We start from the raw sequence: 26,243 nt of genomic DNA on the forward strand, positions 1-26,243 counted from the left end.
TTTAAAGACCATATATCTGAAGCTAGTCCTTGAAAGATCAATATAAAGTGTTTATCCTCTAAGATTAACATGGAATTTTCACCCACTATTTTTATCCTCTTGCCACTTCACTTTCTCGTATGTCACAGCTAGTGTAACACAGCTAGAGATGGATTATCATTGCCAGATGTTGTCTGTCCTGCATTGGGAGGGATGTTACTCCACCTCTTTTCAGACAGGCTTTTTGCACAGGCTTGGATAAAGATCACGCTCTGCATTTGCTAGCTTATTGCTGCCTACTTTTGTGAGCCCTAGGCATGGCCTCACTGCGTTAGTCACTGTTTCAACATGTAAACACTTCAGAGGTCCCTGTCTGGGAGGATACGCAGACTGCTGCTGCTGAACACTTGGAGCTGCAGAGAGGTTCTTCCTGCTCACGTTACGTGGAGCATATTGCACGTTTGGGTCACTTGCTGGAGCAGGCTGCAGACCGTGCCAGCTTCTTGTAGCAGGGAAATCCCCCCCTACTCTGCTGTCCCAGATCCGAGGATGGAAGTATTGGCCAGTTGGCTTTATGAAGTTTGTTACAGCAGTTATGCATGGTGTTGTTACTAGTGAACTTGTGTGGCTCCTGAGTTATCAGAGTCCATGGGCTGCCCCTGAGAAGGGCTGCTGCGCTTCTGTGCCGCTGGTACTGTGTCCCCTCTGAGCACCCTTGCTGTGCATGGCTGTTGCAGCAAGCAGCTTGGATGGCGTCTGGAGTGCTGTGACAGTGGGGGCTGAACACAAGGCTGCAGGCAACAAATCTGCCCATTTTGGTTCATTCTGTGACATCCCCGTGGATTTTAGTTTTTTCCCCTCTGCAAAACAAGGTTAATACTTTAATATTTCACTGCAAAGTAATGACCTGCATTCATATTTTAAAGAAAATATATTCTTTCTATTTCATAAACTTCTCCAGTCCAACCTTGTATTCCCATCTGGGAGGAACTACATGTGGAAAAGTGCAACACAACTGTTACCAGGAAAAAAATAGGACCTTCAGAATATGTAGTTAGAAAAAACAGGTTAGGAAGAAATAACGATGGCATTTTTCAGCTTGAATTCTAAAACAATTTTGTGTTACATCTGGGAAATATTTTCTTCCATCTAGTGTTAGAATGATATTTTGTAGGTATATTTCATATATAAATGTATTTATCCTTTTGTCTTCATGTTTTGTATGTATAATGCTGATATGAATAGTAAAACTGATAATCAAGCATTTATCAGGAAATACAACTTAAGATTGAAGTCAAATGTGCAGAAATGCACAACTGAGGTCCAAAGCCCAGATGGACCCTGTCACTTCTCACATGACTTGTGATACCACATCTCTATTGCATGTCATTTGTCGAACAGTATACTATCAATAGTGTATGGAGTGTGTTAAATTATGAATTTATGAATTTAAAAATCCTTAAGGAATTTGTTTCAGAAAGTGATGAGGGAGTGAAAGAGGTGTTATAATGGAAGCTGGAACTCAACCTTGACAATGTGAAACGTGCATCTGCTAGCTGGTAACACAAAGTGTGAAAGAATGTTCTTTGGAAATCTACCCATGATCTCCACCTGCTTCTCCAATTTCTGCCTGCTTTCCCCTTTACTTCTGTGATGTGACTGCTGTCTATCCTTGCTGTCTGGAGTCTGTTTTCTCCCAGCATGGCCCTGGGGCTCTGGTTTTTTTTTTCTGCTAATTCTCCCTGTGCTCATAAAGATCTCAGACCCCACAGAGCTCCTATCAAGCACACCCTCTTCATCCTTCTGGGCCAGTCAGCTGCCTTCCATACCCCTCCCTATGCTCTTCCTCCCAAAACCTGTCCTTTGCTTTCTGTGATGCTGTCATTGTCTAGCCCTTTATCTGCCCTTCAGCAGTATCTGCTGGAAGATCTTTCTCTAATGGTCTGAGAGGCTGCTGGAAAGATCACAGGAGTTTTGATCCCATTTTCTTTCTACAGCTTGGCTGCAGGAAATCTTCACTGCAAAGCCCCAGGTAACCACTGTCTTTATGTGCACCCTTCAGCATCCTTCTTCTGTTATCCCCTCCCTCCAAATAAAAGCCTTGGCCAGTCTTGCTGGCACCATGTCAGTGTCCAACTTAGCACAGCTTTTGAGCTCTTTCTTTCTGACTCCTGCAGGCATCACCACTGTCCTGCTGTGACTCAGGGTGATATCCACTGTGTCGATATCATCTAGACCCCTGCAAATGTCCTTATGTCCAAAAGGGGTCTACAGCTGACCTTGAATTAAAGCTGTAAAGGATACCGTCCTTCCTTTCCGTCCACACTAAACCTCCTGCTCAGACTGTAACCCTTTCACATATCTGTTACAGTAGTATGCTCCTCTCCAACCTTAGCAAACCTTCCTTCATCCTCATGGCATGCCGAGGCAAGGACTTTGTCTTGTTTAAGTCTGTCTTGAGTTTCACATCTTTTACCCTGCTCTGTTCTAGCACATGTTGTTGATCTCTCCTTCGACTGCGACCCCTTTGCAGTGAGGTAGCACACCTTGCTTCTGGCTGGCCCACGACAACAACTTTCACCATCCCTTTGGCTGCAAGGGTCTTGTTATGTTTTATTTCAGTACAATAGATTTCTTAAATTCCTCTGGGCTTTCCATAACATTAGTAAAAATTTGACTAAAAATATCCATGTGAATCTCCATTTGAATCTCTTCCAAACTGTCCTTTGCCTCAACAACAAATGAAGAGGTTTAAGAGTTAGATAATGCTGTTGGTGTGCTGAGATTGCTGCCTGTCACAATGAGCAATGCTGGTTTATTGGTTTTGTACTCCTATGCTTACCTCTGTCAGTCATGTCTTGTTTTGTACTAGATTTAAGCCTCTGGAAGACAGAAAGGCTTAATGTTTTTTGGCTGCATTATACCTCCTAACTTATAGCTAGAAAACACAAGAGTAATGGACAAAATGAACCCCACTACTATTTATAAAATGAGCATCTAAACGAGAATAGAGGATTTTACCATATAAACCTCTGTAGCCATATCTGCCTTTGCTTGTTTGCAGCATAACCTCCCTGGAGATACTACATCAAGGTATGAATTGGGAAGATTATCTACACCGTGTTGCATCACTGCCTGGGATAGAACAGCCCTGTGTTTGGAAGCTGGGTTAACAAAGCGAAAAGTAAAAACGGAGTGCTTGCTTTAGAAAACAGCACCATTATGCCATTTTCTGACTCTGAAAAACAGAGATGCTTAGCTTGTGTATAAGCCCACTTGCAGAGTTGGGGCCTTGAATCAGAGTGATGTTTAGATATTACTTAACAGTACTGCTATATTATGTATTAAGTTGTGACATACCTCCTTAAGGACTTGTACTGTTTTCTAGAATAATTCTTGAATTTCCTAGTTTTATTTGCCTCTTTCAGAGGTTTCTCCAGAGATCTCTATACAACTTAACTTTTTAAGTGCATATTAGGAGCTTCAATAATTTTTAAACCTGTTTTTAAACCTGTTTTCCCTCAGTTATTTGTGCTAAGTGTTCACTACTGCTCTTGAATGCTCAGCATGCTGAGCAGATCAGATGGATTCTTCTAATTCCTAGATTTTTCAAACCCTTACATACCATTTAAGCCACATGATTCTCTCTAAAATCACTAAGAGCTGTATGACTGCAATTTTGTGTAATGCCCTGAAAGTGTAACGGTAGCTATCGTTTAATACCTCAACAATATTTTTCTGCCTTTGATTCTTGGGAGCAGATGCAGGTTAAACTATAAACTGAGCCCGCAGTAGGTGATTATCATCATTATTTATTCAGGATTAATAAAGCTAGTGAAAATGACCCCTTTCTATACTGTGACAAATTGCATGTGTATCTACATTCAGGAAACGGCAACATAAAGCCATACATCTGCCATAAATCTTAACAGCTGTGCCATTTATTCTCATGTGCAGTATAATACAGCTACATACAAAATAAGGATTCATTGTAAAGCACTCTGAGGGCCATGGTGTATGGCTGGTATGTCAGCGAAGTTGAGCTCGCAACACTAGAAGCTTTAATGTGCCAGGAGCACAGGGCGAGAAGGGAGTAATGGTATCTAGTCTAGTGCCACATAATCAGACAGCCCTGTAATTGATACTGCTACTCCAATCTTGCTTTTTCAGTTTGGACTAGACTTTACAGCTTGTCTGCTGTCTGAGGAGGTGGAGCTGAAACATGAAGCAGTCCTGTCCTGCTCCCATTAGAATCAATCAAAATGGTGGCAAAGACAGCAATTAGTGAGTTTTGCCTCAGTTGTGATTTCAAATCGTGAGCTAATGTGAAAAAAACCAAATGGAGCCACTTAGTGTGGCGAGGTCCATAGAGCATCTATTCCATGCACTGCAAAACACTTTTCAGTATCTTAAAGGGCTTTGCACTGGTAATTAGGGATCATAACTGTAGCGTGTCAAGGAAGAACGCCTGCTCTAAGCAGGTGCTCACGCCTGCAGTGGTGCCTGGAGTCTGAAGGAGAGAGTTCACCCATTAAAACTGGTCTGAGAATACAAACCCATTTAGCCAGCTGCCAAGGCATCTAGTTACTTTCATTTCCCATCTGGACAGGATTTGAACCAGTGACATACGGGTAAAAAGCTTGCTATCCTGTTACAAATCCCCTGAAACTTCTGTCTCACCAGCTCTCCTTACTGGTAAAGCTTTCTCTTTAACAGCTACCTCTCGCATCCTATCTGGATGGGGAGGTCTTATAGCTCTGGCCTTAAAATTCATGCAGTTTGACAAATAAGTTACATTTCCACACAATCAGTAATGTTTCTAAAAATGCCTGGCTGTCTTGAACATCTTGTAGTCTAATTGGATAATTGCCCAATACTGTAAAGGCAGTGAAGAATGCCCACCCCCCATTTTTCATATTATTTGCATGTATTTGGGTAACATAATTAGCATAATGCACTAAGTAGCTGTTGATGCTAATTACAAGGCTGCATCTGGAAATACTTGTAACATCTATTTTTGCTATGACTTTTCAATTTGAAAAATACAATCAGTTTTTAGACCCATAGATAAATCATCATTTTTCAGCTCTGAGAAGAGAATATATGAACAGCTCCTTGGGATTTTTCTATTAAAAGAAGCTTTCATAGTTCATGCCTCAACTTTTGATTGCAAAGCATTATTAAATACTCTGAAATATCATTAATTCAGCAGATAGTGGAAAGAAAGCCCCCCCAAACCCATTTTTTCATTTTTTTTCTCAAGTAAAATTCCTCATCTTGGAATATATCTTTTGTATAATTAGGGTAACTTACTCCTGTATTGAAGATGTGGTGTCAGGTGCACTGCAGGCTCTGTACTCTCGAAGTACTACTTAACACCCTGTTCATACATGCAATAAAATTCTATTACAGTGCATGCTGTTAAACAGCTCCCTTCATTAAGAAGAAATGCAATTACTCCACAATAATCACTTCTACATTTTAAATCTATACTTTTCTGTACACCTCACTAGGAAACTCAAAAAGGATTAATACAAATTGGGGTATCCAATAAACAGTCTTATTTAACAAAAACTGAAAAGCCATTTATGAGGGACATAGGAGATGACAGTGTAAGTTATATTTAGAAAATGTTTTTCTTATGTCTAAAAGATTTTATTTAACATAAATTACAGGAAGGCAAACAATTCTAGACAATATCTATTTGTTTTGCAGCTGGAATGTTTTGCTTATTACTTTTAATAAGCAAGTGTTAGAAGTCATGTCTTGCTTTTTACTTTCTTAGTGTAATGCCAAAGACTCTGTAAAACAACTTATGCTGGAGTTCTAGTTGCTTCTGAAATATCAAGTCAAGGTCCTTTCCTGTCAAACCCTAAATCTGACACTAACTGTTTATATGAGGCAGCAGCTGGGGGGGGAACTTGGCTTCTGTAGAGAAAGCACCACTGTCTTGTGGTGATTCTTCAACCTGTGGTCCACAGTTCCCTGCCTAGGGATCACACACAGCTTAAATGTATATCAAATACTGTGTTTAGCAAGAGTCAGATGGCGGTTGCTGACCTGCATTGTGATTTTTGTGATGTCGTCCTTTTGATGTACTGCCTTTGCTGATGGTTAGCAACACAAACCGGTTTTTGTTTGGCGCTTGGTATAACAGCACTCTGTGCTATTATAGTACAAACTTGGGGGTGGGAGGGAGCTGGCTATGCTTCCCTTATAGTGAGCCACATTGCTGTGAAGCTGTTATGTTGGCCTCGTTGCATTAAGAGACATTAGAATTGCTTCTTTCGCCAAAGTCAGAAGTTTCAGAAACATGCCAGACCACTGTGGTGTACAAGTGGCTAATGGACTAGAAGTCTGCCTCGGAGTGCGTACGGGAGACTTGGATATGCTCTTAAAACAAGAAAGTGTAAATATGGGAAAATCTTGGCTTTTACAGCATCTTGTTGAAATATTTTTGTGGATGCTTAAGAAATGTGCTAAGTGTTCAGCTAATAGCTGTAATATTTTTAAATTTTTGATAGTCTGGACAATGTCTATACTGGGATAAGTAAGCAGGTCAGATTCCCTTAGTTCAGACCCCAGCAGAGACCTCAGGGACTCTCAGTATGTACACAAGAGGAAGCCATAGCAGGTCTCCTGGTGATTTAACTTGTTGTTTATGTGGCTAGAGGCATTTCAATTAGGAAACAATTGCTTTCCCCTGAAGGAACAGTACAGGATTTTTTTACAGGGGTTAAAGCCCATAGGCCTGTATTTAGCTGAGAGATAAGAGTGAGCAGCTTCTATTTATGCCATGCAGCTGTTGAAATGAGCACATTGCTAGCTGGAGGCATCAGCACAGCTGCTTTAAGTAGCTTACTGAGTCTGAAGCTTTGCTGTTTACTGCTGCCCTTTTATTCCTTCTCAAAACACAGACAGAAAAATCATGTTTGCTCTCACAGAATACATACCTGTTCCACTCTTTCTTTAGGAAATAATTTGCTTGCTTCTGAAAAGCAATGCAGGAAGTCAAATAATAAGCATTTAGACTTATCCCAGTTTTCCAGAACCTGGACAAAGCAACCACTATGTGTGCAGGAAGAGGTCAAGCCCTATTCTCAGCCTTCAGGGTAGGGAGTCAATACTCAGACACCGTATCACTTTATACAAAACCCCATACCACACTATATTTCTTCCCTGACACCAGCCAGAACCCCTCACAGAAAAGCCCGAGGCTCTGAGGGCCCCCAGTAAGAGCCAGCACTGAGAGCAGACCAACTGAGATAGTGCTGCAGCTGAGGTCAGCCTTCACACTGCCCAGCAGTGCCCATTAGGAATGGGTCCTTTTTTTCCCCTCAGTGACAGTTAACTTCCTTGCTGTCAGCCTCTCCATACATTAGGGTAGGGTTGTTGCTTTTTTTTTATGGCTCCATCTCATTGGTCTAGCAGCGGATAGAGGATTTGGAAATAGCACAGAAACCATCCTATAGGGGAGACATCCTGGAGCTGCAGCTAAGGCACTGGGCATCTCTGAGCCCAGCCTCAGCAAGGCAGGGTGGAAGACACAGGAGGGAGGGTGGAGGTCAGTACATTGAACTACGGCTGTTCTTCACACCCTCAGTGGATATAAGGAGCAGAGTAGATGCTGAGATGCCCCACGCTGGTTCCAGTTTGTACTGGCTGTGCAGAATCTGGATTACGACCAGGTTTGCAAAAACAACTTCAAAGCACAAAGGTTTTACATGGCAACCTCTTCTCCCAGCTCCCTTCCCCATGTGGAGCCTGGAGAACTGGGATCTCACATGCTGGTTTCCTATAGTCTTTGATACATGTACATAAAATGCTGTAGCGCTGGTTAGTGCCTCATGGGCATGTAAGAAAAAGGGAACAAAAGAGATTTAAATTCTATATAAAACTCAATAGAATAATTAAATCTCATGCTGCTGAGGCAATGTATAAATAAAAAATGTAGGCGGTCACCTGTAGTTTACATTTATTTTAAAATGTGAAATTATTAAGTAGAGCATATCAGTTTGTTAAATTATTTTATTGTAGATATCTATGTACAATGTGAATTCAAATCAAAACAACTGGCTACTAAGGAGCCAGAAATAATGCAGTTCCTGTATGAGCATGTGAAAAAAAGTTAGCCTTCATTTTAATTTTAGATATGGGCCTGGAAACATTATAAAACTTAAATTGAATAGTATATAATGAGTAATTTCAATCACACTGCAACTTTATCTAAAACTGAGGAACCGTTTAAATATCTTTCCAGAGAAGAACACCCCATTCTTTTGTGAAAATAAGGCTTTAACAATAGCAATACTTTAATGAAAGCCCTTACTGAGAATTGAAATTAATTACTCAACTGCATAAAAAGACTTGTGATGAAAGTAATACAGTAGAAAATTTGTAATGTTAATTCAAATCTAAATTGACTATGGAAAAAAAACTTCAAAGGAACTACTCCAATGGGAATCTTCTGCTGACTTCAGGAGGCATGGGTAGGGCTTGTAATTATAGCAGAGCTGTAAGAAATGACTGAAAGAAGACAAGCAATAAAGGAGTACATCAATGTGTACGTCTCAATGGGTAGGTTTCCTGAAAGTAATGTGGGAATGGGCTCCAGATGTCGTTCTCTTTGTGCAGTGGCTGCACAGCCACCTTTAAAAGTTTCCCAGCACAAGGGCTACATGAGGCTAATGTGTTTGGCTCTCCACTGCGCCCCCCAGCAGCTCCTAGCACAAGGAAGTGCTGTTAGTCATCCAGGGTGGGAAGAAGATTGACTGGAAGTCTGTACACCAGCAGGTAGAGCTCCTATACATTACAAGCCTTAATAATGTCAGGATAGTGTCAGATTAACCAGGGACCTGGCAAGTGATAAGCTGTTATTGGGCCACCTTGGCCTGACCCCAGGGCTTCCCCAGCTCCTGCAGGGCAAAATTGTCCATGCACTAGCAGCGAGTCCTGTGTGCCCATAGTGTAAAGTGTCTATGAAATGTAGCCCAGGTTCTGCCCCTGCTGCTGCAGCTGCAGTCTCTATCTCAGGATATGCAGACTATAAGACTGCTTTGGCACTCTAATGCCATCTGCGTGCCAAGGATTTACATATCCTAGCATCTATCTGCAGGTGAAACCATGACAGTACCAGGTTATCGATGCAACTTACCTGTTGTTACTCAAGGCAAAAATCCCTGTCACTGAGGTGCTTGCAACTGGAATAGAAAGAAGTGACTCATGCAGAAATCTCCAAAACCTGACGCATCCCATCAGCACCCCAGCAAATACACTAGAAAACCAGCAGGAGTAGAGCACTTCTTCAACAGCTCTGCAGTATTCCTATGTTTGTAAGGCAGTCCATAAAAATGCCCTACATTGGCTCCTGCTGTTTGAGATCCAGATGGTCATTTAAGACTGCACTAAAGACTGTCTGTGTGCAAAGGGAAAGGGCTTGGATGCAATGGCAAGTGTTAATCTCACATGTCTAGGTACTGCCATGAATAGGCTTATGAGCTGGGAAGAAGCAGAGCTGTTAGGTAGATGCACATAACAACAACGGTCTGTGGCATGGGGTACTTTAAAATAAAACTTTTACTTACCTAATTAAAAATGGTTATGTTGTTCATCTAGTATATCTGGGCTAGAACTTACATGATCTACTTCAGGCTATTATACAGCTTGAGACAGTTATAAAAGGAAGAAAATGGCTATCCTGAATAGAAAAAGCTCCTAAACTATAATTACAGCATCACCATTTAGATATGGCAATTTAGCTACAAATGTCATTGCAGTAACTGAAGAGCAGATGCACAGCATATTCTGTTCAATGTGCTAACTGCTGAAACTTGTTTTTCCTTTTCTCCTGGAATTTTTTTCTCCCCTTTTATATAGGCTGGATTTAGGGTTTGGGTATTTACAAGCAATTCCCATAAACTGTCATACATCTGGGCAGAATTAACCCCAAAATGCATTCACCATACTGCGTCTAGCCAGGCTTAAACTAATAAACAGTGCTATGAAGAAATAGGTTAGCTGCAGCATCTGCTTTGTAGCCTAGGTTGAAGCAACAGTAGTGCTCTGTGCTCCACTAGCTCTTGAGAGTTGTACAGTGCCCTTGGGACGTGATGTTTGAGAGGCTGAGTACCTTCACAGGGTAACAGTATATTCAATATGCAGCCAGCTCTCAGGGCTGCTAGGCAGCAACTGCCCCCCTCGCTCTTTCTTTACATGGCCAGGAGGAAACTTTGGCATTGACCCTGTGCTCTCTCTGAACATGGTAGCTCAGAAAGAACACCCTCCAATAGTATGATGAAGAAAGTAATGCGTACAATATGCTGAAGTGGTTAGGATTAGGCTTCTAGCACAAAAGCCTGTTTCTGTGCTGTCTTGGAAGCTGCCTGACTGATGACAAATGACTACAACAAAAAAATAAGTGACCCTTGCTGTTTGGCTGTGACATGCACATTCAGCGCAGGTGGCCAGGTCCCTGGAGGATGGCTGTGTCCTTGCCTTTCCACAGCCTGCCTTGTGAGTACTCTCATTTGAGGCCAAGGAGATTTTTAGGTGCCACAGGATAAAGGCTTTGAAGAAATGACTGTTATTACAGTTCTGATTGTTTTTATTACTGGCATAATTAGGATGACGGTAAGAGCTGAAAGATTAACTCATTGATACAAGATTAGGTAGCTTCTCGAATTTTCAAGCTATTTATATACAACAGGCAAAAGTCAGAGTGAAAAAGAGAAGCTGGTTTGTGAATCTGATCGGGCAGGAGCTGAGCTGAATGCATTCCAGTCTGCAGCTGGGAAAGCTGTTGCAGGGTGAAGGGTGAGTGGGGAAAGGTTTGATTAATTTTCCAACAAGGTCCCATAACTGTTGTCCCTTGTATTAAACATAAGGAAAATTCTGTAGAGTTTGCAAGTTAAACTTGTATCTCACTTGCGTGGTAAACATTTTGTTTATTGCTGCAGAATTTGCTGGATGACCTTACAGAGGTCCATTTCAGTCTCTTGAGCACATTAAAATTTATTGTAGACACCTATCTCTGGTGCTCAGATACCAGGAAAATTCCTCTTGGATCCCTCAAGGTATGATTTCTCATTTTGCAGCATCATCCTGTGATGCAGCATCATCCTGTGATGCAGCATCATCCTGTGATGCATCATTCTGCTATATCACTGTGGACAAATCAATTCCCTGGCCCATTCAGTTAACCCACGTGGCTCTGATACCTAGCCTGTCTTTAGGACGTGGAGAATTTTTTCCCCTCCATGAAGGTACGAGAGGAGTTTTCTGCTAGGGAAAAAGATGTAATAATGGTGAAAAACAAGCAGGCAACACTGCAGAGTTGGATGGTGGGACTTGGCACAGGGGATCAATCTTTCCACTAGCGCATATTTAAATGCTCTTGTCTCATGAGAGTAAAAAGTACATCACTTCAGAAATGGGACCAATGAGAGGTTGGCTGCTGCATCACCCACGTTGACACCATGTAGCCCCACTGCTAGTTGAGTAACGTGTACCAGGACTAATCTAATAACTAGGATAAGAGAGATCAGGTCCTGGCCCAATATATCTTAGTGAGCACTTAGTATAAATTTTTCACTGTGTTGTCTTTTCACCCACACTTCCCTGCTTCCGATGGTAGGAGAACAATTCTGATCTCAGGCTTTCTGCAAAGAAAGGGTCTGCCCATCAGAGGTGTGTTTACACGGAAGAGAGCATGTCTCATACCAGTTGAGGATTTGGCCTTGTATACTTAAACTGTGTTTTCACATGCGTAAGCCAATACTACTGTAAATAATAGTTTAGACCTTCAGTAAACATTCATTGCTGTGGCCTAGGAAGAAAAGTTTGTGCTCTGTTTGCACTTTAATATGCAGCTATGTTAATTGAAAAGTGTAAAAAGAAAGAGTCTTACTGGAATTGACATTGTGGGAAAGGTCAGAAATATTCCTGAAGCTGATGGGAGGGGAAAAGCATTTGCAGTAGCAGTGTGTTCCTGGGTTTGCTTGCAAAATATTTGTGCATGCTTATGCTAGAAGTAATTGCTAACACTTGCAGCTCCATAGTATAATAATAGTGCTTCCTTTTTAAGGCTATGTATCAAACTCTCTGGAAATTAGTGGGGGAGAAACTGGGATAGGATTTCTTACCTTCGCAGGAAGCTTTTCCTGATCTCATTTGTTATCTAAAGCTTTGGTTTTGCAAGGAATTTCAGCAAGTGTTCATAGGCCTATTCTACTATGTTTTAGCTTTCTGAGCTCCTTTGAAAATTGTAGCTCAGTGGCTATGTTTTAGATAGAACATTAGAGCAACTCCTGTTATTGCCATTCTAACACCATGAGGATGTACCCTGATAGCTATTTCGCTTGTACTTTGGCAGCTTGAAACACTAAATCATGCAAATCCCTACCTCAAGATTGAATTGTAATCAGCCTGTTCAGTTACTGGTGCCAGAATATTTGTCAAAAGCAACCTGAAGCTTTTTCTCAAGAGTGACTAACTGAATTGGATTTAGTCCATGTTATATGGCATCACTGTCAAGCATCCCATTGACTGAAAAGTGTTTAGTGATTATAAGCTCCAAGTCAGTAAAGGAATGCAAAGAATTTAATTAAATTATTACATCCACATGTCTGTCAAAATGAAGCAGAAATATAACACAAGCATAGCTGTATTACCATTGATAATCAAGAGTAAATAACGTGTAATAATTACTACAACAATTAGATTCTAACAATAAGGTGAAATAACTCATTAATATTTTTCCAAACTAAAATCCAGAGAAACCACACATTGCTGCAAAGCATTTATTTTAATCCTTGTTGATGAAGAATTATTCAAGACTTTACATATTTTGCTTAGCCCTAAGGAAAAAGAAAAAAGGAAGAATATCTAGACATTCTAGAAAAATAGTCTACTTAAGCACTCTTTCTTTTCTAATAGTATTTCTGTTACCGCAGCTATTGATACGAAGCTCAGATCTTCATTTTTTTTTTTTAGATGGTATTGATACCATGTGGTAATTCTCTGCTTGAATTTGTCCTGATTATGATATCAAATAGTCAATACAAAAAAGATTTCTGCCCTACACAAAGGCTTGACTTTTTGTAGAAATGAGAAGTATAAATACGTGGATGTACAAGTACAATGAGATTTCCATTATGTGAGTAACTGAGTATAGGTCAAATTTTATTTTAAATCATATGATAATTATTCTATGAACATGAATGTACTTCCTTAAAGCACACTTAACAGAACTGTTTTTTAATGTAGTTAATAGTTAAGCACAGATTCTCATTTTTAAAATCTCAGAGAAGCCAAGAAAAGAAAAAAAGTAACATAATATTCAAGTCGGGGCTAAGCTTACTTTTCAGTCATGTAAGAAGCGAAGAGACATCCCCAAGTCCTGGCCTGAAGTTGTATCATGGGATGTAATGTCATAATTAGATGTCACATCGCACTTTTCCCTTTAACAGGCTGTGCTGGTTTCAGCTGAGATAGAGTTAATTTTCTTTATAGCAACTAGTATGGGGCTATGTTTTGGATTTGTGCTGAAAACAGTGTTGATAATACAGAGATGTTTTAGTTGTTGCTAAGTAGTGCTTATACTAAATCAAGGACTTTTCAGCTTCCCATGCTCTGCCAGGTGCACAAGAGACTGGGAGGGGACACAGCTGGGACAGCTGACCCCAACTGCCCAAAGGGCTATTCCATACCATATGGCGTCATGCTCAGCATAGAAAGCTGGGGAAGAAGAAGGAAGGGGGGGATGTTTGGAGTGATGGTGTTTGTCTTCCCAAGTAACCGTTAGGTGTGATGAAGCCCTGCTTTCCTGGACACCTGCTTGCCCATGGGAATCAGTGACTGAATTCCTTGTTTGGCTTTGCCTGCATGCACGGCTTTTGCTTTCCCTATTAAACTGTCTTTATCTCAGCCCACGAGTTTTCTCACTTTTACTCTTCAGATTTTCTCCCCCATCCCACTGGGGGAAGTAAGTGAGTGGCTGTGTGGGGCTTAGTTGCTGGCTGGGGTTAAACCATGACAAAGGCTCACCCTGTAGATGAGCATTGGCTCCGGGTATCAATCAGTTCAGATGATGCAGTAAAGTTGTCCCAGATACCATCCTCTGTATCCTAATACAGCTGCTGTGGGCCTGATCCAAATTCCACAGACACAGGTCCTATCAGGAGTACTTAAGATAGCCTTTCCTGCTAACCCCCCAAAAACTGCTAAATGACCTCTCAAATCTTTCCTAGACCAGTTTTCTGTGAAGCTGTAGATCTGTGCTTATGTTGCCTACTGAAGACTGCTTATGCTCTTTCATAAGGTCTCCACTCTTACGCCTCCTACATGCAGATGGAATAATGAAATACTTGCATTAATGGACTGTTACACCCACTTAATCCTTTCTTTGATCTATCAAAACCTTGCTAATAAAGTATGATATTTCAGGCCAAAATCAGGCTAGCCTGTGATAGGAGACCATGAGGCTAGAACTGATCTTTTTGGTCATTCTGTCTCCTTCCTTGGTACTGCAGGCAACCATGTCGTATAATCCTTCTCCTGAACCGATAAAGCTCCACAGATACACAGCATGTAATCTTGCTTTTCTGTCCAAACTGGCAGTTGTCATCTACTCTTTATGCTAATTCCAGACTAGAAAGAAAATAGTGTACCAAGCTGTTAGAAAGCAACCTGTTATTTCGATAATTAATACTAATGGGACACTCTGGTGTTCCTGGTGCTGTTTGGCCTGGGGCGACCCAGGAGACCCTCCAGGCCAGCTGACAGTGGGTAGCTGGACAATACTGATCTAACATCCCTCCCTATAGAAATTCATCCCTGGTGCATCCCTTCTGTGAGAACTTGGTATTTAATCCACCATTACAGATTTCTGGTTGTTCTGCATCAGTTTTATGCTGACAAAATCTCTGGGGTTTGTTGCTGTGTTTGTGTTTTATTGGCAGATCACTGACTGGCAGTGGAGAAATCCAGAAACAAGCCCTTTGTTCTTCATGCTTCAGAAGCACATATCTGAATCTGAAAATGAAATCTGACTTTCTTGCCAAAATCTAGTAATAAAAATTTGATTGGAAGATGTCTCGCATGTCGGGCCAAATTTTCTGAAGCCTTTCCTTTGGGAAATGAGAGAGATACCTAGGGTGGATCATGCTGAACTTGAAAAGCTGGAAACTAGAAACATCTCTTTCCACTTTTAAGCTGTACGTAATGTGCACAAGTGTGTTTTAGCCAAAAGAATGTAACAACTTAATCAATCCTCCCTCTCAGCCACTGGTATAATTGCAGGCCAACTCAGATCAGCCAGTCTTGAGAGATCAAATCTTTCTGCCAGCGTAACTAGGCTGTGTGTCAAAGAACACCCTCATGAGGAAAGAGAATATTCCCACAGAGGTCTTGCGGGGCTGATCAAAGCAGATATTTTTTTTCTACCACTACTGATATGCACAACTAAGCAACTTCTGTGCAGCTCTGCTGCTCTGTTGTAACTCATCCAGACACCTGGGATCTGTTGTGAGTTAATGGGTAAGAATTAATATTTGCCAGCCTAAATTGTCCCAATCTATGAATCTTTTTCCCAGCTCAAGTTGCTTCTTTGCTGAACTATGACTTCTGTACAGTTTAACAGTAAAATACTACTTATGGGCATAAATTTCAAAGTGTCTGTTTGAAGGATGCGTATGCTTTCTTTGCCATCCTGTAGGCATGCAAATGCAGGGCCAGTGGCTTTGTTGAAGAACATGGCCGTGGTCTCCATATTTCCTAAAACTCCATCCCTGCTGGCTGCTGATAATGTTGTAGTACAAAATAATGGGGGCAAGCAGACCTCCTCTGCACAGGGAGTCTGACCTCCCTGGTGAATTCAGCCTCTTGCATTGTAGTCAGTTCATGTATCGCATACAATTGTTTCTAGCAATTTTGAATCGATTTTGTTCCTGAGCTTTTTTCCACACCTTGTCTTACTAAATTAACAGTCAGTTGGGCATGAAAGCAAGAAGAAAAACATGGAAGGAAAAAATGTAAGGAGATGAAGTATATTGAATGTGCACAATTAAGGGGGAAAAAATAGCAAATCTATTCTCCCCCAAACTATAAACCTGTGAAAACTGTTTTTAAACCTGATGCAGTGTTAGTAATCTAACTGCTGTTGTCCTCTTTTTCCTGCAAAACCTTCCTGTCTATGGCAGAATGAGCTGGAATCAGTAGTTAAATCCTCTTTAAATAAGCAGCGGTTTCTAAATTGTTTTTGAGTTTAACACATGGCACACGGGCCTTCCACAGCTCTCCTGCCTGGAAGGCATCTTTGGTAGGATAAAATGAACTATTGCACTGGTGTTCCAGGACATCAACAGATCTGTGAGGGCTCTGAATATCACTTTGTAGTAGCTGCCAGGATCACATCTGTTACCTGTTGGGGTGATGCTCAAATGCCTCTGATCCAAACCAGGTGTCAAAGTCAGCAGAATTCAATCTATAATGTATGAACTCCTACCGGAGCTTAAAATTTGGTGTTTAGATGGAATGCATCTGTTCGGTGCCCTTTATCTCTGTCCTTCACAAAAGACCATCAATTCTCAGCTGAAGAACAGTGTCCGTGCCTTTGTATTTTGTGTTTGGCGCTGCAGGCTGTCAAAGGTTCTCATGGGAATGACCTTACAAACTCTTCTATAATAAAATTCTGCAGAAAATCATGATGCAACCCAGAATAACTGTTCAATTTACATTGCAATACATGGAACAGCACTTCTGATTCCTAGCTTGTGTGCCATGGTGAATTCTTTTGATTCTGAGCGGTGAAATGGCTGAGTATATGCACAGCAAGGCAGATGGGATTGATTCATTAGAGTTCAGTAGGTTATCTTTACTGTAGGAATAGGTAATGACATATATTGTAATTAGAAAAAATACTCAGTGGTTAGGGTGAATTAAAGGCTAGAGCTGATTTGACCCTGATCAGTACAAATGGGGATACAGTGCTTAATCATGCAGACAGTGCCAATAGCATCAGGGTTCAAAAGCCATCTGTTTCTTCCAGCCTTTAAAAGAAATGTGCTCAAGGGTGTTTCTAGGACTGTTGTGTTTCAAACTTTGGTCTTTTCATGCAAACGGGAGTGAGTTGAGCTTCTTGAGGGAACTCACTTTAATTTTTATTTAAGTCATTGTAATGTTTGGGAAAATTCTAGCATGCAGGCAGAATTGGTGTCAAGATGATGCCTACTTACTGCCTGTGTGTGGCCTAAGAGCAGTGGATTATACATTAAAATATGAACTCCATCTCCTGGTCAGTCTTACTTTAGGGACATCCATGGGTTTGCAAATCATAGTACAAAGAACTAACAAGAAATTGGGTTACTGGCTGTTGTTGTTTTTACTTGTTTCAAAGATTCTTACATAAGTCAAATGAAACTAAAATTGAATTTATCTCATTGAATGAAACAATAATGATAGAAGGTATCCAAGCGTATTTCCCAGTACTGTGATGGAATTCAGGTTGCTATCTAGCAATTGCTACCTATGAGCTACATTTTTATACTAAAACCACTCAAATATAGTGGAATTATCTGAATAGGACACAGCAATTTGGGTATCGGCAAATGTGGGGCAAGAAGCTCAGAATTGTCACAAATATGTTAGCTGGAAATTTCAGCTAAGCACTATTTTATATGCACTTGCAAGTAATAGAACTAACATTCAGATGAATGCAGCAGTCTTCATTTCTCAAACTAATTGATTGTTTTGGGTGGTCTTGGACTTGAACAGGCATCAACATATTAGCTTCCCCTTTGATCTCATATTTCTGGTCATTTTTGCAAGTCTAAGGACTAGAAAAGTGTTTAAGTCATTTAAAAGGAGACGCTTAGTCTTTGGAGCATAATTTCAAGGCAATGGAAAAGCGAATGGAGGCTTTTCACAACAACTACAGCAGATGCAGAAAGGGGGAAGGCATGTGTAAAACAGCTGGATAAACAAGAAAAAGGGTTCACAACAGACCGGAGAAAAGAGGGTATCTGAAGTTTTATTCATCTGTGTATTTGGCCCCTTCACAGCTTTCAGGGGACAGTGTACTATTGGCACTCTGGTTCTACTAATCTTTTAGCAAAGAATAAAGCAGCCTGGGGAGTTTTATGTCTAGCTGTGAGAGGATGTAAGATCGGGTACGTGATGATGAACTGTCACTAGGTATTCACAGCTTGAGTCCCATAGGGTCCTGAAAAAATGAAAGCGAGTATTAAAGTGCATTACACTCTTGCAGTAGCTTTTGCAAGTCGAGCTTAAGAGTATTTAACTTTCTTTTATTAAAATGTGCAATTAGTAGTGAAGGTCTTAGAGATAATCATAGCGTTTGTGTTTAAAATATTTCACTTAGGGATCAAGTCCTTCACTTCTAATGGAAGTTATTTCAGGAAGAATATATATACAAAAGCCTGACTTAAACTTACTGTAAATTATTTGATAAAGAAACTTTCATATAAGCTAAAATATGGTTTGGGTTTGGGGGGGGGTTTGTTTGGGGTTTTTTTGGTTGTTTTTTTTTTTTTTTTTTAGGAATTTATATCCTAGTTTGGAGTATCAGGAAGCTCAAAAAAAGATCAATCCTGCACCTACTTAGCTCAAAATATGATGTTAATTCAATTAGTAAAAACATAATTTTACCTGAGTAAATATAGCAGCCTAATTAACATCTATCCTGAAAAAAAACCACACTAATTATTTTAGTTCTTGTCATTCTTTCAGAGTCTTGGCATTCCAAGTAGCAGAAGACAAATCCCCTGTGACAGACTGCAGGAACTTTATTCACAGCAGCGATTCTTTTGCATAAACACATCTTTCCCCGTGTGACTTGACCCACAGAGGAAGCTGCGTTGGTGCAGGAGGTTTGCCAGAACATGAGCGTTGCTTTGAAAGAGAGCTCTAGCAGCATGCGATTCTTAGCTTCTTAAGGCAGTTAAACTGTGTAACTTTTAATTTATAAATTCAGATCTTCTTGCTTTCAGTATAGCCTTGGATTTCTGGGTATCAGGTTTGCACTGCAGTTGTGCAGTGAAGGCTTCTGCAAAATGTAAGCACTGTATTCTAAATAAAGTTAAATCTTCTAGTTATCTCTCTCCTGAAAACTAATTTAAAAAGAGGTCTATATTATTATCCATATTCCACTTGTGTTGGAATGGAAAAAATAAATCAGATATGTCAGACTTTGTCATAAAGTCTAAACGTGGAAGAGAATTTCTCAGGTAATGTATCATATGACTTACCAGAATATTGAATATTACTAATAGACTTACTAATATTACTAATAGAATATTACTAGTTAGACTTCATATGTTAGTAAAATAGCATATTTCAATTTGTTAAATGACAACTTTGTAATTTTTGCTTTTTTATAGTTCAAGAAACCTAACAAATACAAATAAGTAAAAATACAACCAATGCTTCATTAAAGAAGTGACAAGGTCCAAAATGCAAACTGAACAATATTTGCTTATTCTGTGTAAGAGAAACCTCTCACTGGTACAACACTTGTGTGGTTTTGATTCAATAGGCAAATAACCTTGGAATAAGCTTTCCATATTAAAGCAGCTTTCTTTAGTTGATAAATATTGGCAAAAAAGTCTTATGACAGCCACAGTTTTAGAATTTAATAATATATAACAATGCATAATGTATCCAACTTCAAAGTACATTGTAAACACATTTTGGAAAGAGAGAATTCTCTTTGCTTGTTTTTTTTTTCTTACTTAATTCTACACTGTGCAACAATTTACTCCTAAAAAGATTAGCTAAAATGGAGTTTATATTCCTTACCACTTAGTATAGTTCTTTAAATTTATGGACTGCTGATGCTTACCTCTTTTTGGTAGAGGGGTCTCTCTTCCTCAGCCAGTTATTTTTCACACCCTTGGACCCTGCCCTGCCTAGGCAGCTTCTACAGAAACTCTTAAGAATCTACAAACAGTTGCTAAAGTTGGATCTGGATCCCTTCCAGTGAGGAAAAAATATTAAGTTGAACTGGTTCTGTTTACTACAGCTGTACCCAAGGTCAAAATGCTCCAGCGAAGGGATGTTTCAGTCACAGCCGCAGTTTAAAAAGATTATAAATAAATAATACTATCTTACATTTGGTAACTGTTTAAATTCCATTGGCTTACAATGAAGTGGAGGACTGAAAGTTTGATGGGGCAACAGCAGGTTTCCCCTTGGCTTCTTTACTTCACTCCTTCACCTCTGACTTCTAACGTGTTGAGTGTTTTAATGAAATAAAGTTAAAAAGTCACAAAGTCACTGCCTGCTATGGGCTTCAAATGTTAAAATTAAAATGTCACAGTTTTGTATCTTTTTGCCTTGTCTGCAAGCAATTCAGACAATGCACTATTAGTATGTGTCTAATATTTGGTAACAATACAAGACAGGAGTCAGAATTTTGGTAGTTTACATTTTCCATCGCATTTTACTTTTTATTCATTGACACCTCAGTAATACTAATAAATAGGGCCTAAACACTGGGAAATTCATGTATCAACCACAAAACCTCTGTGAAATGGGATAGAAGATTTGTATTTCCAAGAGGCACTTTAATGCTAAATGCTTCCATTTCTGGGCGAACAGCTTGGTAGACCTTGGTCTAGGGCTTCTTGGGTGCAAAACACTCACATATTCCAGTCACTTCCATTATTGCTATGGGTGTACTGGGTGCTCCTTCGAGAAAAACCTGGTGTCTAAAGTTGATCACCCAGAAATGTAGAATGCTTTTGAAGATTTGACTTTGTGGTGTACTCAAGTTCATACAGCAATTTTATAGCAGAACCAGGATGCAAAATTCTGGACCCCAACTCTGCAGCCTTAACTCCAATGCACCACAGAAGTGTGGGTCATTAATTTTAATGTGAAAATAATTTTTTTCCAGAGTGACAAGAAAGAAGTGCAACTAAACAGCAGTATTCTGCGTGCTGCTTGACCATATCTTGTTAATGGGGTATTATGTTGACACACCACCTTTTATCCAGGATAGTAATCACCATATCACATAACTGGTGGTGTCAACTCAGCAATGCAGTGCGTTTAATTCTGAATTCTTCTGCTTCTGCTCTGAGCTGAAGAATCAGACTTTTAGCCCTTCTTGAACTGCTTGGATTAGCGGATTGACAGGAGCCTGTTGGCCTTTCTGTTCTGCTCTCGGGAGCATTAAGCTCGCACATGAAAGGGAACCACAGATTAATTAATGAGGGTAATCTTTAGTGTACTCTTCTGCTAGTCCTCCTTAAAGGCTATTGTGAGAGCAGAGAAGCATTACTTTACTAAGTTTTGGGATCATTTTACACAGCGCCTTTTGTCGTGGTTGCTTTTTGATCATAAACTCCATCTTGGTATTCTACTGATGAATTTGAATGCATAGGGAATAGTTTTATTGGCAGTTAAACATGCAATTTCCACGTATTAAAACTGGAAGGGAGAGCAGGAGGAAGGCAGAGAGAAAATCTCTGTTGCTTTAAAAGAAACAAGACTGATTTAACAGCTTGTCAGATGAACAGAACAACAAAAGAGCTCAGTCTCAGAGGTTTTCTGATCAGATTAAAGGGTTTCTGTGGTGGTAGGGAACTTTACAAATAGAATCGAATATCAGAAACTCTGTGGAAGATGTGTTCACTTAGAGGGAATAACTATCAAATTACAACTAATTAATTAAATAGGTCTTCAACAGCAGATGTCACTGAAGCCTTAAAATTTAAGAGAGGATCTCAGAAGGCAAGGAACTGGAATAAGTGAGCCTTGGTGTTACTTTAACCTTGAACTTACTGAGTATGTACATTACTTTTTTTACTCTGAGAGTCTCATCTCTAGAAGATGCAACAAATTGATATTTTTTTATTGCACTCATTGTAACTTATATTTGACTCCAGCTTCACTAATTTATACCTGTGTTTCAATTTTTTTTCCTTAAAATTGACTTTCCTATTGATAGCTCAACTTTATCAGCAATAATATGTTAGAGGTATTAGGATAAAGATTATTCATATTAGGCTTCAATCTTCAGCCCCTGATTAGACTTAGCCTATTCCATAAACCCTCAGAAAAGAATCTGTTGTTGTAGCCTTTTTAATATAATCACTTAACTACCAGTAGTGGTGTTTTTCTTTTCAGAGATCCTGGTGACAAATGTTGCTTAAAATGCTCTCAAAGAGACTGAGGATCAGTGAGAAATTCTGTTTGTTTGTGGGCCTTGGGGCATCTGTATCGATGGCTGGCTCACCTGTGAGTCTCTCTCCCCTAATGTGGGTCAGCCAGGAGCTGTGATTTTGTCAGCTACGGCAGGCTGAAATGCCTGTGGTCTGCAGCCTTGTGATTATATCACTGGGGCTGGCTGCCCCAGTGACCTCAATCACTCTGGGACCTAGATCTTCCCTTGCTGAGATAGGGCTGAGGGAAAGGGTGTTGGCAGAGAACCCAGAGAAAGAGTGTCCTGAATAAAGATATTAGAGATTAGTCTTCACATTGTGTTAAAGCGATATGAAGCTGCTAAGTTGTCCCACTTTGCAGGTCTTTTTAATAATGCTGCTTAAAATGGAAGGAAGCTTAATATCTGTATCAGCCCTGACTGGTACAGCGTGAGACAAGGAAGGCATGCATAAGCAGACACAGATTGATTTTTCTGCGCCAGGTTTTAACCTTTCCTTATATTCAGCCTGCTTCTTCATCCTGTATTAACATAATGCAAATGCAATTCAGTTTTCTACTGAGAAATTGACCCAGGCTTTCTGACTGCTCTAAAATAAAGTGAGTGGACAGTCGCAATCAGTTATGGCCATATGGATTAAGTCCAAAAAAATCCATATGGATGCAGTTCTATCTGGTTATGTATCTCAGAGGCTTGCATTTTTAAACACCATTTGATTAGGGTGTCAAACACAGGGTTATCCAAACTGCAACTTTCATGGAGGAAGCTTAGGAGAATGAATCTACTTTTTGTTTCATACCCTGTTGAGATGATTTGCATAAGAGACATTAGATGATGGTACAAATGTCACACGCTTTCCTGTTAAAATGTGTAATGTGAAAAAGGCTAATTTTTTTCCATTGGTTTCATCTGCTTATATTAAGCCCCTGAACAGAAATCAGTAATGTTTCCCAAGCTCTTCTGTATAGGTTGCTAATCCAAAATGTCTGAAAGCAGCATTATTCATAACAGTAATTCATTCCTGGTGTCTAAAAATAATCTGGAGCAAGGTCAGACCAATACCTTACATTAAAGTCCTAACCTTAAAGTGTAAGAATCACAATTTGTCCAATGAGATAGCAATTATAGTCTGAACCAACAGGTAAATATCCTGGATTTATGTGGTGTGAAGAAAAAAAAAAGGGGGGGGGGGGGGGGGCATATACCTCCCCTCTCCCATGTGAGCATGGTTGGATGTGGCACAAAAACTCCCATGTCCTGGTTGAGTAGATCTCCCCTTCTCTCTCCCTCTTCTCATCACCTTGCGCGGCTCTGTCTTTGCTGATCATCACAGACACGTTGCTTTCTTGCCCAATGCAACATAGGGAAGGCTGAGCTATGCTCGACTAACACAGATGAATAATGATTACTGTGCTGAAGATGTTCAGGCTCAATCCCTATAAACGTTGCAAATCATTGAAAGAGTTAGTAATGCTCCTGCTTTATAATAAAAATTCACAAAAGGACGTTCTTTATGATTCACTGTAAAAATTTCAGAGCTGCTCTGCTTTGAGAGAGAAAATCTCGCTGCATCGAGCTGACAAGATTTCCTGGCACATGCACAGGCTGTATTTCATACCTTTGGTTTTGTCTAAATGATTCCAAATAATGAAATCTGTGGCTCTGATTGCCTGTTGCTTGTGAACAGCCACAGGTCGAGAAGACTTCTAATTCTTAGGCATGCTTTCCAGGGACCACTGGGAATACTCCTAGACAGACTCCATATAAACAAACAAGCAAAAAAATTTTTTAGGATTATACTGTAATATTAAGTCACAGGTCCTATAAGACATGGTTGAAGAGTCTCACCATCTCAATTTGTAGCTGTTTGCTTAATTGCTTCAGCTCTGAATTGCTCCAAAGGAAGGTGTACTCTCAGGCACAGAAACAAATGGGATGGTATACAGATGCTGACAAACTATTTAAATGCATCTGTGGAGTAAAATACAACTTATGTAAAGAAGTCAGAGTCAATAAAGAGGCAGTGGGTCACAGTGACAACAGAATTACTGAGGGGAATAAAGACACATCACAGCCTATACTGTAGTCATTGTATAGGACAGCAATAAAAAAATCATGATACTATTTGAGTAACAGTACATGATGATAAGTAAGTAAAGATTGGAGCACAATGTTATGCACCCAGATGAAGGGATGTGCAATCATATGTTGGAGTTTCCTGAATAATGAATGCTCAGCCATTTAATTAGAGAATTTCTCGAAACCATTGCCATATGCAGTGTTTGTTAACTGGTGATAACGGTGGCAGCTACTGAGGAAGGAGCATCTGAATGTATTCTTTTGTCTTGCTGCTGTTATTCTGCATCTGTTTCAGGCAAAAGGCAATTTCAAGAAATTGTTGATGTTTTCCAAATAAACAAAACAAAATAGAGTATCAAATAAAACACATACATTAAAATATGTATTGATTACTGACAGTGTACATTTCAGAACTGATCCGTGTGGTGGTGTGTCCAGCTGCGACAGTTGTGCTATAAAGAACGATTATACCAAATTGCTAACTGGCCAAGAAGAGAAGCTGTGGCGGCCAGGACAGCCAACAGGGTGTTTTATGTTTGAGACTCACCACAGTTCCCAGCACTGCAGAACACTTCTCCAAAGCAAGGATGCTTTGCCTGTCCTAAATTTAATCTAGTGGAAAAAATCTTTTAGATTATTGCTGTGCCCTTTACTGCCCCTCAGCTCTTACCAGTAGGTCTTAGTGCCAATATCTTAATTTTTCATTTTATGCTGCTTGCTTTAACAATGTGTGCTTTGGCAGTCAGCCATGTCTACAGCACTCTACTATTAAAATGTCTGCTCTCTACTGCAGCTGTCCATTTACTTTATGAACCGATCAGCCAGTAGAATGTAATTTAAGAGAATAGGAGTAAGTCATAGTTGAGGGCACAAAGTGTCAGCTGATTTGCTGTATGCAGGTCTGTCCTTCAGAGATTTTTGAACCTAACTTGTCATACTACATGTTTATTTTTTAATTAGTGGGTAATGTGAAAAGAATGACTTGACATGCTGCACATAGTGGGTGAATAAAACCAACACTGCCCTTGTGGAAATACTCTCGGTACCAGGAGCACTCGGTAGTGACACAGTTGTCAAAGTGAACGCAGCACATAATACTTTTCCTACTTAAATGTTATTACAGGTCTAGAGGGCAGGATAATTTGAATTTGTAATGGCATTAGCTTTAACATTTAAATAGAGCAAAGATGATCAATTCTTAGGAGACCCTCGCATACTAGATTTTCTCTTGTAATCACTGAAGTCTTATCGGGCCGAACCTAACTGTAAGCTGGATTTTTAAGTGAGAGATTTCATAAAGTGTCGTATTTGCCTATAACAACGGTTGTTGAGAGAGATGGTGGAGAGGGTGGCTTGCTGAACTAATGAAAACAAAAACATGTACTGATACAACCCAAGGACTGGGTTGACATCATGTCTGGTAAACAAGAGAAGAATGGAACCAGAAATTAATGGATCATAATTGATGTGCTGGCAATTAGAATTAGCTAGCAGGCAGGGTAATGGGGGGATCACTCTGCTCATGTTTTTTGAAGTCATTAAAAAGTGTCATTAAAAAGTGGCTGTGGAGAAAGGCTGGGAGGATGGAAGGAATTCTACTGTCATCTTTGTCATCTTTAGTATCCCTGGGATTTGGAGAAGTCCACCTGCTTCCCCGCACACCCTCCTCAAAACTGCATCATTACTGGGCCTGATCCAGGGATATACATTGAATAGATAAGCCAGAGATAAGGAATATTGAGATTGTGGTCTCATCTCCACCAGCAAACAAAAGCTGGGAAGACCTCTTTTTCCTTCTCTGCCTTATTTTTCTTCTCTCATCTTTTACTTTTAAAAAATTGGCATTAGCAAGACATGACTTCCTCTGTCTCAGTACTTCCATAAGCTGATGGCCTGTAAAGCAGTTAAAAGCAAGGACTGAAATGGCTCAGCAATGGTGTATATTTGCCAAGTCTCCAAGTAGCCAACGGGACTGAGTGCTTGAATTCATTCCTGTAAGAACAAG

Source organism: Ciconia boyciana, chromosome 8 (genome assembly GCF_034638445.1).
Source record: "Ciconia boyciana chromosome 8, ASM3463844v1, whole genome shotgun sequence".
Lineage (NCBI taxonomy): Eukaryota > Metazoa > Chordata > Aves > Ciconiiformes > Ciconiidae > Ciconia > Ciconia boyciana.